Genomic DNA, 15,344 nt, shown 5'->3' on the forward strand with positions numbered 1-15,344 from the left:
CCGCATGGGCAACCTGAGCAACTTGGAGCTACAGTATCTAATCCGAATGCTGTTAAGGGTCACGGTTAAGAGAGAGGGAGTCTTGTTGGGGCTACTCCGGCTTAGTTGGTTGACGGGTTCACCAAGGTCTGCAGCGTCTGTCCACCTCCTGGTGCGGCTGCAAGTCTTGGAGCAAGCGGCTCGCTAGATAAATGCTGTAAAATTTTTTAATCAACAAGCGGGCTTCTGCGCTAGGTTTAGGACTGGCCATGTAAACTATGAAAGAACCATGATCTATGTGTATGCAACTGGCATATTTGGACTCAGTAAGATCTCAAGAATTGGTAGGCCACTTCACTGTTGACTGTTATAATTTCGAGGTAGTAAAAGACTTCGTCTATCTAAAATTCGGCATATATACTAACAACGACGTCAGTTACGAAACCAATCGAGGAACCATCAGCGAATACTACAAAATATCATTTTCGTCCCAAGAGGCGTCTGTCGAAAGTAGGCGAATCGTCTTCACCATTTATTTGAAAATGATTTATTAGAAAGTAAATTTTTGGGACTTTTAATACATAAAACGACAAACCATTTTATTCCTATATGTTGCCCACCACGGCTTCATGTATTATATGAACAGGGAATAAAGACACTGTAGTCAAGCTATTGAAATGAGTCTTCAAACGTTAACCAAATTGACATAGCTCCGTATCTGCAAGTAAGTTTTTATTGTTTTATAACTTACGATGCAATCAGTGCAAAAACTATTAAAATCTCAGCTCAAACCATTGAATAAATATAATAAATTATGTTTAAAGTACATTTAGCTTGAAGTGCTATGAATACGTTTGCTTTCCTCTCTTTTCCGTCCATATCCTCTTTTCATCAACGCTGTTAATTGTAGCTCACATTGACCCTAAAATGACCTACGGAATGTTCATGAAAATGTCCCCAGCATGACATAACGGCCAGCATCAAGAAATTAATAAGTACTAGCGCACTCTGCAGGTGATGACTGTGAAAATATTTGCACATAATAAATCTTCAACTTTCATCAAAATTGTTTTGCTAAACAAAAAAGGAAAAAAAGTCGTAAAAAACTAGAAACACAGCAGTGTAAATTGTCATTTAGGGGGACAATTTAAAACGTTCTTTTTGCCGCATGACAAAAAGCGAAAAAGGCAGTAACAGATTCGCTGAGCTCCCACCGCGATGAGGGGGCGGCAGCAATTACGATGCAGTCAGCGAAAACAGAGCGTACTGCCTGTCGCCATTAGCATAAACATTAATGCGGGGAGCATACGAATGAATGAATCAACGAACAAACGAACGAGCGAACGGACTAGGTAGGTGGTTACACAGTGCGGGAAAGCGAAACCGACGAATGTTACATGGGTAGGATTTTATTTTTTAACTTTGTAGTGTACAGCTGTGAAAAACTGCGCGGGAGGGCTGCCTACCGACCACTGTTATACCGTTATTTCTGCATCGTTGGTCGTTAGGCAAAAGTGCGTTAGGCCATTTCATTTCAACGCAGCTGAGATTCGACAATTTTTCAGTTTTCTACCATTACGAATGTCGGCCGGCCGGGATCAAGGCGGAGGTGAGTTAGTAGTGAGTTGCCGCAGGACATAACCGCACGTAGCGGCAGTCTCCGCTGCATGCAGGCTGTTGAAAACACAGCACCGAATCGTGAGCATGAGATATACCGACACCGGCGTCATATGAACAGAACAATGCGCCATAATATGAAATTTATAGCGTTTATTATTAAAATGAAATTTGAACTTTCAACTCCATAACGGTGCAGTAGGCGGTACGAATGGTGGGTGTCGCTGGCAGGCGGTGTACATGTGTAGCAGTAGGGAAGTGTATCATTGCTGTGGAGCCGTTGTCTAACTACAAGCCCATAAGCTGCTGCGGTCGCATGGATCCATGCTGCCTGATTTCGTAATGATTTTTGTTGCAAGTGGACCATTGTTCGTTGCTTGGGTCGTATGAGCAACAATGTTGATGTATAAATTGAAGATGATGTGAAACTGATATGGACAGTACCCGCAGCACTGTAGTGAGCGACAGATTTTAGCTTCGAAACCATTTTGTGGGGGACAGTTGAAAATTATTAATCTGTTGTGCCGTTGTAATATGACATAAGGGGCGCTCGTAATGACAATGATACTGCACAAGTGGTACTTTTGAATTTATAACCCTCTCGATATGCTGGCTATAATCATTGTTATTGTAGGCGGCAGGCTCGCAATGAATTGATTTGTTTCTTTTTTTTATGAAAATAATATATAAAAATGTGTGTGTACACATTTGCCTGAAATGCTCTGCTGTATTGTCATCTCTCTGACCATTTTATAAGTATTCAATGGAAAGCGTGTATTCCCCAACTCCCACAAGACACGTATTTGTTCGCCGATTGTTTCCCTGCAATTCTATAAATTCATAATATTTTTAATTTATATATTTTATAAAATTTTTAGTTAAGTATATTTAAATCTTTTCAGAGTGCTTGAATTGAATTCTACCTACCGGAATTAATTTTTGAAAAAACTTAAAATTGTAATGATGAGAGAATAAGCAGGGTTAAATATGAAAATATAGTAGAGGTAGGCCTGTTCAAACTAATTTTTCCATTTAACTCTGCTCACTAGAAACACATCTGTTGTTAGATTTGAGGATAGTAGCAAGAGTGTTTGAAACATAAATTAGTCCTTAAAAAAGCTCTCGCGTCTTAGTAAGGCTCTTCGCTCATGTAGCTGCGTTGTTAAAGTAGCATTAAACCTTTCTCAAATTGTATTGCGCACTGGGATCCTTGGTTAGATATAAACCTGAGCACGTTTCAGGAAGCAAGGAAGTGATTGTATCGGAAGCGATAATTACGGATGTGACTGCAACTTTAACATCGTCTGTGGTTAGTTTATCGTTATCTAATTTTTCACACTAGATGAAGCGCCATATTATAATTGCAACCTAATCGGTTTATATTCTCTACAATTATGTTTTTATACTCTCGCAACATGTTGGTTCAGAGTATAATAGTTTTTTTACACCTAACGGTTGTTTGTATCACCTGGAATTAATTGAGATAGATATACAATAATGTGTTTGTCCCTTCGTCCGTCTGTGCAAGCGATAACTTGCGGAAAAATTGAGATATATCGATGAAACTTTGTGCACGTGTTTATTGACACTTTGGGTAGGTTGGTATTGCAGATGGATAGAATCGAAGTACTACCATGCCCTCAAATTTCCTATAAGCGAAATATATAAAGAGCTCTAACTAAGCTCCAAATTAAGATACAAAACTGAAATTTGGTATAACGGATTGCAATAGTAAAGGGTACCTGTGGGTTAAAAATTTCTAAAAAGTGGGCTTAGCCCCGTTCCCCTATTAGATTTTATAAACATATCTTACAGACCATTGGAGCTATATCAATCGAGTACAAATCCTTTCGCCACTACCTCAGGTTGTGTGAAAATTGGTTAAATCGGATAGTAGTCACGCCCTTTATCCATGTAACGGTTATTTCGAAAACTACTAAATACACGACAACTAACAAGGCAAAAACGTTTAATTTCAATAAAATTAAGTGAACATGTTTTCCTAAATATATTAAGTCATACCTTTGTCTAAACCCCATATTCTTAATATAAGTAAAAATTTCTGGTTCTCTAGTTGACACCTTCCTGGTATACACACTTTATAAGAAATATCCTTTTGAGTTGAATTTATAACACATATTTCTTTCAATTTCAAATATTTCGAACACGAAGCAAAATATAGTAATAAAACTAAATGTTTCTATGACTCTTAATATACGTTAGTACGATACCTAATCTGATTTCAAGCCATTCACGGTTTTTTAATATAAAAATATCTCGATACATGAAGATATTTTCTCGGACTTAGCTCTTCCTTACTTGTGAAATATACAAATTAATTATTTGGGATATCTCACATAATCCTATTCCAATCCAACGACAGAGTATTATTTTACATATAACACTCGTATAAGCATAAACACGTGGCTCCACTCCAGTGTTTGCCTAACTTTAGGACACTGCTTTTTCCTACTCACAGCCACAGTGGAAGATTTAATAAAACTATGAATACTTAAATATATACATTATGCCTGCCTGCCAGAAAGTGCCTGCGTAAAAGGCAAAATTGACACGAAAAATGTAATAAAAACCTTGCAGCCTCCTATATGCGCACACATACATAAACAACTCTTGCAAAATGTAAATTTATTTCACCTTAACATCTCGCAATCTCGACAGCGCTTCAATGTTTACCTCTGACTAGTTGCTAGCGCTAGAGCGCAGGTAAATACACCCATGCACGCTCGCACACACACACACAAACACGCGCGCCAATGTTTTCAAACATCACGTTCAACATTAACAACAAACAACACGTTCACTGCCTTCGACCAAGCAGACGCAACGACAGCGCGACGCATTGATAACGAGGCCATATTTTCAAAGTCATCACGCATGCGTTTTTTCATAAGCTCCGGCTGAAACAACACCATTTCGCTGCAAAAACAATGCCACAGGCGGAAATGTGCGTGGCGTGTGTTGTCACAGATTCCCGCCTGCCTATGTATGCGTGTGTGTGTGTGTACCTATTCAAATGGGTTGCCTACAAGTCTGATTCGTGGGTGTCATAGCAGTAGCCCTCGTTGGATGGCCGACCCGTTGACTGAACGTGCAACAGTGAAGCTGACTGCTCCCTGCTGCCGCTGCCAGGCGCTCATTGCCTGCTTGTAGATGAGATATGATAATCATAATGGCAAATTTGTGTTAGACGAAATAAATAAATGGCTCTGTTATTGCGAGCGGGTGAGTAATTGTCAGCGCCATTGTTGTTGCTCTGATTGTATTGTATTGTTGTTGTCGTCGATAACATCGCCATTGGCGTAATTTCGAAATGCCTGCGCGCTGCCAAGGCACACGTTAATAAATATATATTTAGAAACGTCTGCTTGCACAAACACAAAAACACACATACACATACATACACAGGAATACATGTGCAGACAATATACAAAGTAAATACAAATATGAATTGTGGACAACGCGTTGCATAAATTTAGGCGTTTTGGATGGCTTTATTTCAGAGTTGCTTCTCAATGGCTCGTTGTGGCCGTGAGGCGACCGTGTTGGAGACTTCATACAATGTCCTGCAGTTTGGACACTTCTACTTGTTCTTAGTGAGCACTCTTCAAGTTTTTATAAACACACTTACTACACACTTAGCTTATTTCCATGAAGCGGACTGTGAGAAACGTTAAAGATTTTATTATTAAATGTTCTTCACAAGTCCACTTTCTTTATTCATTTCCCTCGTTTATGGCCACATAAATCATATCGAATGGGATTTGACTGCGCTCTTGAATGGGCCTTATCTTCGACGAGGAGTGAATAAACGAATAAATATGCCGTCACTGTCATTTTGCATGACGGGTAGCGAAGTTATGAAAGCAGGTTCTCAAGTGTTTAAAGCCGTTTGCTGCTTTGAATATTTCTAAAGTTATTCATATTATGAAAGAGAGCGGTGGAAATCAGGCATAGCAATAAATATTGGTTGCATGAATTGCTTGTAGAATATAATATTGGCTCTATTATTTAAGTATACTATATATAATATATAAAAAATGTATGCAAGGTTTTATTAATATTATTTGGATTAAAATTTTAAAAGTTTTAGTACTTTAATCGTTAGAAATTGGACTTAATATTCTATATTTATCCAAAACTTTTTTAAGCTGTAAGTAAAGCAATTTTTCTCTGACTATATTTCAGTGTTGTTGAAAATTTATGTGTCTTTCTGGCTAGTTTGACTACTTCTAAGGTGCATCCAACTAACCTGGCAGCCATTACCAATTACTATGTATTTTCGGTATTTGCAAGGCTGGATCAATTATATACAAGTAAAAGCGAAGCCAGTGGCTTAATCATAACGTTTTTACTAACCTCTTCTTTATGTTGCTTCTATTTTTATTTTCAATATATCAACTAGATGAAAAGGCTTTCTGACTTAAGAAGTACACAATATTCTCTTTTTTAAATACATTCCACCAGTTCTTAGCTATTTTAAAATATTTAGGAACAAACCTATTCGGTGCTCTAATGTCAATAATCCAAGTTGGATGATTCACATAACAAAATTGCTTCTCAAGTTAGCACTTTATCTTCGTAAATCTATAAACAGTTGGTATATTAAAATTTGAATTGACATCAGTGTTTACTCAGCTTATTGCTAAACTGACGTCACATAAGATATATTTGTTTTATTAAAGTCAAATAAAGTTTCCATATATTGATTTTTATACATACGTATACTGACTAAATAGACTCATGACATGTTTCCCAAAGCAGATTTTTGAAATAGAAAAAAGTTACAGCGAGCAAATTTTGTAGAATACGTTAACTAAGCGGTAACACTCGTTTCGTATTTGGTCCAAAAGTCAGTCTTGCTAAAATGTAACGACGCATTCAGATCTTTTGATACAAGTATAGCATAGATACGCTACATACCCAAAACATTAACCCAAATGTGTGGAGCCGATGCATAAAAGATATTCAGATAATCTGTTAACGCTCCAATGTCAACGCGACGATTTTCAGGCGCTGTTGCGTTAATTTTTTCCATGTTACTTACTGTCATTAACAGAGGTCAGAGATTGACGACTCGCTTGAGGCGAGTTTTCGATGACTTCACGACCTTCACCGAATACTTTGTGCTACTCAAATACTTGTGTGTGTGTGTTTAAATTAGACTCCCCACAACAGTTCTGCAACATTTTCAACTATTTCATTGGAAAGACCAAACTTCAAGCAAACCCGTTGTTCAATTATTATTCATGGTAAAAATCGCTAAACAAACCTTTCGCGCCGTAAACAAACAGTTGTCAAACATACCCTAATTGACAAATGGAGATCAAACTTCACATGGACATTAGTAAAGATCGTGTCCATCTAAAAAAAAAAATATTTATCGATTTAGTTTGCGCGCGCATTTTATATGGAGCAGTGCGTGATAAATATGGTTAATTCTATGCATATTGAATATATTTATGTACCTATATCCTAAAGGACGTATTGTGGTAACCCGAGTTCTCCGTCTACAATACGTAGTAATTGACGTGTATACGTATAACAGCACTCATTGTGAAAGAGGCATTGAAGTAGTCAACGAGGTCATACGACATAAAATCTTATCACTTAAGTCAATACGGTAGATAGGTTGTTTGAAGAAAATAGAAAATAAAGAAAGCAGATTGTAAATAACTCAGTTGTTATTAGGTGAACTTTAGAGATATTTTGTAATCATACAATACTTGTGGAAGATCGATAGAGAAAGGAATATAATTACTAACATAAAAAGTGAACTTTAGAAGAGCTTGCAGTAAAGCAGACCAATGCAGTGAACTAAAACGCCAGGGATTGCCAAACCAGATGCTGTCGAATTACGCACATTTGGTCAAATAAAAGTGCCTTTACTACTAAGGCAATGCGTGTGCATGTATGTATATAAAATTGAAGTAATTTTGACTAGTTTTTGTTGGCATTCTGGTAGAAAGAAGTGTGTTAGCACGATAGAGAGCTCGTTATACCTAGAAAAATAAATACATTTTATTTAATTTTAGGGCAACGAGAAGTAACAAAATAGTTCAAATATCAAAAAAAAAAATATAACAAATTTATTAAGTTGTCGAAATATATTTGACAAACTAAAACTTGCTGAAATCAAACAAGGTCGCTCATAAATAAATAAATATTTCGAATACTAACGAACTACATTTCCGAAGAATATACGTGCATAGCAAGAGTTCGTTATTAAATCAGTTATTTTTTCAGAAACTTTTCATTTAATATATTTACTTTTATTATTTTTGCAGAGTATTCATATATATACATGTAAATATAGACTACATTTAGCTAGATATTTGTATATGTATACATATTTATATATAAATTCATAAGAATAAGCAAGTTTGTCAACACCCCTCAAATTTGTTCAAGCAAACGAGCATATTGTATCTTTACCAGAAGTTTATACAGGTACAATTTCCTATATATATATATATATATATATGCTCCATCCTGTGCATTTGACCAAACAGTTTCAAATTATAAAACAAATTCTATGAACTTTTGCTTTCAACAAGCACATATTGACCACTCTGGACACATAAAAACACACACACGTGTGTATGTATTCATTTGCGTTTCACGTAAGCGCAACGTAACAGTTGCACAGTTCAAAAACACGGAACGGACGCACTCACTGAGTGCCAACAGCGATAAGATTGTGTTTTAATTATGCGATATGACTCCATCTGACCAAAGGAAAACGAGCTCACGAATGCTTTGAAAAAGTCAAGCCATGAATGTGGAACTGCCAAATGAAGGGAAGCTAATGGTAAGCGTAAGTACGAGCACAAATGAGGTGACTGATGAGTTCACTATATAAACAGTACATTTGGATTTTGTACATTTGTAGTAGTTGTGCATGTGTGGGTGTGTATTGGCCATTTGCTTTATTTTACTTGTTTACATTAAAATGTTGGCTCAAATGCTTTAGGGGATGTCCATCAAGTTGATATCAGCTGTTAGTGCCCATTAGACGCGTTGACGTCGACAGGATATTTATATCAGCACATTTGTTTTTGTTGCGTTGGTTTTTTATTTCACTTACCCCACACTTTCTACGTACGCCGTAGCGGTCCGTCGTTTGCCCATAAGTGACCCATAAGTGGGCGACTGTAAATCTAAATTTGTGTTCATTTCGGTTCCATTCACTAATTTCAATTAATGCCACACTTTTCACCGTTAACCGCGAAGAAGAAGAAGTGGAGAAAGCGTTGTGGCAAGGCGCGTGTTCGCCTTCTTTCTTAGAACGGTGAAATTTTTTTCACTTTGCAAAGCTTTGCGTTCAAACGCAGTTAATATTAACGTAATTGCACACACATTCGTGCAATAACAACAACAACACTAATATAATAAACAACTACAGATTAGACTTGGCGACGCGTTTACACTACATAGCATTTGGCTGACGCATTACAAATATTAAATGGCCATGTTAGTGTGTGTTTGCCCTTTTTTCAGCGCTTATCAATGCATACTTCAACACACATACACATGCATATGTATGTTTGTTGGCGGTTAGTCACGCAAATGTAAATCTGCTGTAAAAGGACATTACAAGTATTGTAGGAAATATTTGCTCAGTGCGCTTCGTTAGCGAGCGTGTGAAGCGCGCTAGTTGAGCGTGGTGTGGCGTGGTCGAGCATATTTATCGGCGCGTAAATGCCTCAGCTCGAGTGTGGCGAAGCATATTAAAATGACGCTCTCATTTAGCATGTTAGTGCATATGTGTTAGTGGCATCTACATGCGTCTGTATGTTCTATGTGTGTCTGTGCGCGCTTGTGGAGCATTTCAAATGATGGCGTACTATTTGATAACGCAGAAGAGGGTTCAAGGGGCGGCAGGCGTTTCAGAAATGTTAGACGAGCATTAGAGTAAACAAGCTTGTTTACCCTTTTATATGTATGTGCATTTGTATTTATCTATGTAAATGACGGCAGATAAATATGTAAATCTGTGTAGCCCATTCATGGCAGGGAATAAAGTGCAGCGCAGTTGTTGTTTGCTTATGGAGGCGCCTGGTCAAAGGCGACGAAGTAAATAGGTCGCAGATTAAAAGTAAATGGATAATAAATATCAAAGAAGTAAAAATAAGTGAATATCTTTTGTTGGCGATAAAATGTGCCTTTTTATAGGGTTTTCTAGTAACGATAATATTAATTTCATTTAATTATTTTTATATCCTGAACAGTGTATATTGAGTTTTGCCACCAAGTTTGTAAAATACATAAGAAAACGTCGGAGACTTTTTAAAATATCCATATGAATGATCAGCGTGACGAGTTGAGTCGATTTAGACATGTCCGTATGTCTGTCCGTCTGTGTATACGCGAACTAGTCTCTCACTTTTTGAGGATATCGATCTAAAATTTTGCATATGTCCTTTTCGCTTCAAGCAGCAACTCATTAGTTGGAATCGCCGATATCGGATGACTATAGCATATATCTATCGTACAAACTGAACGATAAAGACCTGTCCTTGTATGGAAAATTTTTTAGTTGACGAGATATTTCCACGAAATTTGGCATAAATTATTGTCCAAGGCAACGGTATAACATCTGAAAAAACTTTACAGATCGATCATTTCAGATTATCATATAAACTGTCCCAACAAAATCAAGATCTTGTATGGAAACCTTTTTATTTGTAAAGGATATTATAGCTTCGGTGTAACCGACGTTAACGTTTTTTCTTTTTCTTCAGTCTTCTGTTGCAAGAAAATTTAAATCTATATCATCACGCATAGCTTGTAGTAGTAATCGTATTCTTTAACAGCTGTTTGTTAATTTTGTTTGTGTCCGCGATGATCAACAGGTCACTTCTCACTTGCGTCCAGAAGTCTGTCGGAAAACATACTCTTTATATGCATATACTAACGGAATATCCATCAAAGATGTAGAAGCTATTTAATGTTAGTTCAAACAGCTGCAGAAATTTTGTAGCATTAAATGTATTTTATACAAAAGCAATTTTCTTTAATTAGCTAATCGTATAAATTCTGTGACTATGTAATCAAATGAGGAGCAAAGTAGTCATAGAGTTGACAAAGCTGATGTCTAACTAGCGTACATATATGTGCAAGTATCTTTTGATGTAACTTGACATTTTATTTATTTCATTTCTTGTTTTATAAGAGAATGAGTTATTATTTACCTTTGAATTGCGAGATTCGGCTTATTACAAATAGCATTATTAATTACAGCTTGTAAATGACTAAGAAAGTTAAAATATGAACGTCATCCATATTGTCCACTTATTTCAATGATGTATACCGTTTTTCGGTTACGCTTATATAACAGAAAGTTCAAAGTCGGATGTTCGAAAACATTTATATTTCAAAAACTTCTTTGAATTTGTATATTGGGGCTGGGAGAAGGTCTGAACCAATTGCATTTAATGAACTACCTATCCGGCATAAAATCTGCTAGAACAACGGAAGTCATTATAATTTAAAGCATTAATTGTTGACCGTAGTGCGATTTGCCTCATATTCGTATTGTTACATAAAATAATCAGGATAATGTTATGAACTAAACTTCGTTGAAATAAGTCGCGTAGTTTATGAGTCATAGTTTTTCTCCTAAAGTTGGCCGGTGCCACTCCTATTGTCTAATATCTACACCGCATATTTTGAAACCCTTTAGCTTCATACTAGCTGTAAAATTTAATGCTGCTGACAAAATTATTTAGCAATTTATCGCACTTTTAGTAGTTTTCAACATAACCGTTATATGGAAAACGAGTAATCATGCATCAAACGATTTTCACACTGTATTAGTAGGTGGCAAAATGATTCCTCTTCAGCTTTTGTTAATATAGCTCTAGTGGCTTGAGAGCTATGTACTTTAAATCTAATAAACACGAGGTCACGTCTACTTTGAAAATTTACAGCCCACAGATGCCTCGCACTACTGCGATCTCATGATCATTTCTATATACGTAACTTTATATCTATCTCGTTTAGATTTAGATATTATAAACAACCGTTAGGTTAACAAAACTATTATACTCCATAGCAATATGTTGCGAAAGTATAAAAAATAATGCTAGAAAGTTGGAAGATAACCATTATAACTGGCAACTATATTGGATTAGAAAATCGTTTTGTGACAAAATACGGTTTTACTTAAAATAATAATAATAGGTTGAATCAGACAAAGTAAGACTTAACTATTAAAGCTTAGTTAATACCCAATTAGCAACTAAAAATCATGTTTTGTTGTGGATAATTCATTTAAAGCTTTTTCTCATAAAAAAGTCAAACAGTTATTAAAATTATTAGTAAATTTCAGTAACGGTAAATAAAATAACTCGATTCATCAACATCTTAAATAATAAACTATGGATTTCTTCCGATTATCCAGTAATCTTATATTTCAAGCTTCTTATTAAACAATCTTAACTTTTAATAGCAAAATCCAATTTAAAAAGCGCAGCAGTAACTCGTCTTAACTTAAATCTATACTGACGACATTGCACAGGGAGTGAGTTCAAAGCGAAAAGGATTATTAAAGGTATATGTGGAACAGAAATAAAAACATATAATGGCATTTATCAAATGTTGCTAATGCTCATGGCTTGAACTCTTAAGTCGCTTTTGGGTTCATATCTGAAGTTATATGAGATAGACACATGTATGTTATAGAGTGAGTATGATAATATGTATGCAAAGCAGGGTGCCACCAAAAACACTGAAACATTGAAAGCCAACAGAAAGAAGTAGCACTGGCAAAACTGTTCATGCTGTTTATGAAAAACACATTAAATCCTTACTTATCAAGATGCAATCAGCTTAAATGGTGTTGCGGTCGCCAGCCCGAACGCCTGAGCACAGTTGAATGGCTGAGCAGCTTACGCGCCAGACTAGCTAACTGCCTGGCCGGCTGACACGTTTGATTCGCTAACACGCCGACTCGCTAACGGCTGCTCCGGCCTGGGCCGTCCGGATAACTGTTATTGTGGACGTCCGCTTGAATATAAACTAGCTGAAGCGTTGCTGTGTCGTCGGAGAGCTGCTCTCGACCGAAATTGATGTGAAATGATATCCTACGACAAGAATATTCCGTATAAATCGCATACATGCGCAAAAAACTGTATAAATAATACGTGTATATATCCTTTTTAGTAATTCGACACGCTCACAATTTACACGTATCACTAGCCAAGCGAAGGAGTTGGTTTGTGGATAGGCTTACACACGCATAGGCCAAGTGCCGAATACAATTTGTGCACAATATATCACCAACACCTACGCATACACTTTTGCCAAAATCAAACGCGCACGATTTCACACACTCGAATTTCCATATATTTGTACATGTGTGTGTTTGCTCCTTAAGTGTGAGCGCGTAGTTGGGCGCTTTTCATAGTTGTGTTCACAGCGCGCACAGACAGTGACACTAACTGACAAAGGACTAACGTAACAAAGTAACTGCTGAAAGTGGAGACGCGCACAAAAGATCTGAAGTCTGGAGCGTTGCGCGTTTGGGGTTTGGAGTTAAGGCACCGCCATACGCGCAATACATATAGTTAATGGAATTTTTTACTATATAATTACTCACTTTTGTTGCTTTTGTTATTATAATGTCGCTTTCGCTTAAGCTCACTTATCCCGGTGATTTTGCACTTTCAGCATTTTCACGGGATAATATTTCAACTAGCCTTAACAGCAAGCGTTTGCGTTGCGCCCACCGCTTGCGTTTCCACTGTCGCCTTCAAATGTTTTTTGTTGGCTTCTCAACATGCACATACACAAACTTCCAACTTCAATGCTGTTGGTTGGAAAAAAGGTATTTGCTTGTTAGTGTCTTTTCGCATGACGCGCGACCAAAGCATTGTACTCGTAGACTTTCAACACTCATCTAATCCTTTTAAAATCTACCATTGTTAGCGCGCGGCGTCAACTCGGTGGTTTCCTACTCCTGCTATAAATATGTAGTGATGCTTTTGTTGTTGGTTTTGTTATTGTTAAAACCACAGTAATAGTATGACAACAGAAACTTTTTATGACACTTTAATGAGGCGTGAGCGGCGTCGCGGCGAGTTGGCTTATGCGTAACGCGGTCGCGCGTTGCTAATGTAGTGGCGCTCTGGGCGGATTTCTGCGCGTTGCTAGTCGGAAGTTAGTTAGTTGAATTGGCTTATAGTATACCGATATCGTTGTGCAGTTTTTCTGATAGTAAGAGTATGCGCGCTTGACAACTGATAGTAGCGCGCATTGTTCGCGCTTTTTTCACAGGTAAAGTTGCAAAGCACTTGAACGGTAGCGCGGATAGTGATTACAAGCGGCACAACGCGTTAGCGTTTTACTTAATGAAAAGCATTTTAAAGGCGCACAAATACTTTTTATAACAAGCTTTCAGTTGAGAACAAACACTTTAAGCGGATTAAATTTTTCGCTCGGTTTAATTGCAATTTGTATATCTTAACAACACCAAGGCTGGATGCGCGTCCAGCGTTAACTGTTATCTACTCTTTATTCTCACTTTTTCCTTTCTTTGCGTTGCGTCATTGATTGTTTGTTCATGTAATGGTAAATTGAAAACACAACCGCAACGGACTATCAGTGCTGACACTGACAGCGACAGCGACGAGAATAATGCGCGTCGCTAAGTGAAAACCATTGAATAGGCCTGTTTGCGGGCGCGGCACGACGCGAAGCGTATAAACAAAATACACACGCGCACCGACTGTTTGCTCGATTGTTATAGCGTCCTCTTCACACTGCCTCGAGACTGTTGCCGAACGTGCGACCGGAAATTAAAGAATTTGTTTTTAGGACTGGGTAGATTAGCTAAGTATTGAAAAGAGCAGCGTTTGTAGTTAGATCTACACCGATTCAGAATAGTAACTTTAACAAGTGGTGTTTTTGTTGGGGTTTGTAAAAACACCGGCACTTTTATTTCGAACTCTTCTTCTTCTTCTACCGTCATTCAAATACAAACACAAATCTTCTTCTTCTTGGTCATTTGCTTGCTTTCGGTTAGCTCTATACCGTGTTGCGCTTATCGGTTCACCAGCGCACCGTCTACCGCTCAACGCGAATGTCAAAGTACGACTGAAACCGAGCTACAATGGCTAACAGCTCGGCAGGATACCAATTTACAAAATGTTGAGTTGGTTTTCACAAATTGTTTACATAACGAAAGCCACCACAGCTTATTGCCGCCCGCCGCGCATTCTCTAACACCCCATCAAACGTAGTTGGCAAACTAATAACATTTCAATGCTAACAGCCGCGTTCGCTAGCGCCTCGTGTGGGCACATGCGCCGCGCAAGCCGGTCTCTGCACAAACAGAGAGTCACAGTTTGCTAGTTTGATGAGAGCGCTACACAAATAAGCTCAACGTAAAGGACAACAAAGAGCAGAGTATTTGCTTGGCATTCCTTTGAATCTATAACAGCTCACACACACACACACATACACATCTACACAGTCATAGAATGTGCGGCGCGCATATGGCGACTGCAGGACACATGTCACTAAGACATTAATGGCCCTACAAGCACACTCATATTTACCTACGAATTTGAGTGTATGTGTGTGTGTTTGTTAGCTTGCTTGCTGGCAGCTCACATTCGGCCAAAAGTGTTGTCAATTGGCACGTCTGTGGCTGCGTTATGTTGTTGGCTAGCCAGTTCAGCCGTCACCAGCAGTCAGCATGTGTCGGTTTGCGGGCCAGGATGTGC

The 15,344-nt window shown here is 37.7% G+C and overlaps 1 protein-coding gene across 1 annotated transcript in view; it reads right to left on the reverse strand.

Moving 5' to 3' along the window:
- Positions 1-14,681, reverse strand: part of Drl-2 (Derailed 2) — a 93,443-nt gene extending 78,762 nt beyond the window's left edge. The window contains exon 1 of the mRNA XM_014240910.3: positions 12,429-14,681. The gene's annotated coding sequence lies outside the window, so the exon portion shown is untranslated. The remainder of the gene's footprint in view (positions 1-12,428) is intronic.
- Between the last annotated feature and the right edge of the window lie 663 nt (positions 14,682-15,344).

The sequence above is a fragment of the Bactrocera oleae genome, chromosome 4 (assembly GCF_042242935.1).
Source record: "Bactrocera oleae isolate idBacOlea1 chromosome 4, idBacOlea1, whole genome shotgun sequence".
Classification (NCBI taxonomy): Eukaryota; Metazoa; Arthropoda; class Insecta; order Diptera; family Tephritidae; genus Bactrocera; species Bactrocera oleae.